We start from the raw sequence: 513 nt of genomic DNA on the forward strand, positions 1-513 counted from the left end.
AAAGTGTCCATGAACGGACTCCTGCGATTTTGTGGCCTGTTAGGTCCCCAATCCATGTGTTAGATGTCATTGTGAAGGACTTGACTCTCAGGGCAGGTCACATGACAGATTGTTGACTCACAACATTGTAGAAGCTGGTGAATCATGTCAGATGATAGGCTGCCAAGTCTGAAACGCCAGAGAGAAGTTTAAGAGTCCGATTGAAAATCCAGGGCAAGGATTCCGATATATCGGACTTTGAAAAGGTGTTCCTCCATGCTGGAAACAGACCACATCTCCTGGAAACTATGGGTGGTAACTTGATCCACACAGTATAGTAAGGGAGCATCTGAAGGCATCTCCTACCTTAACCCTGTCTCATGAACATAATGCTCCAAAATGGGAGCATAAACACAGGCATAGATCTAGGATTCACACGGCTTCACAGTATTGAGGACTAGGCTAGAAGGGCTATGTAAATGAATTCACTCTACCACACCATCTCGAGACCCTGGAAACCAACGGATTGGCCCA

This window comes from Chrysochloris asiatica, unplaced genomic scaffold, assembly GCF_000296735.1.
Source record: "Chrysochloris asiatica unplaced genomic scaffold, ChrAsi1.0 scaffold00727, whole genome shotgun sequence".
NCBI classification, from domain to species: domain Eukaryota; kingdom Metazoa; phylum Chordata; class Mammalia; order Afrosoricida; family Chrysochloridae; genus Chrysochloris; species Chrysochloris asiatica.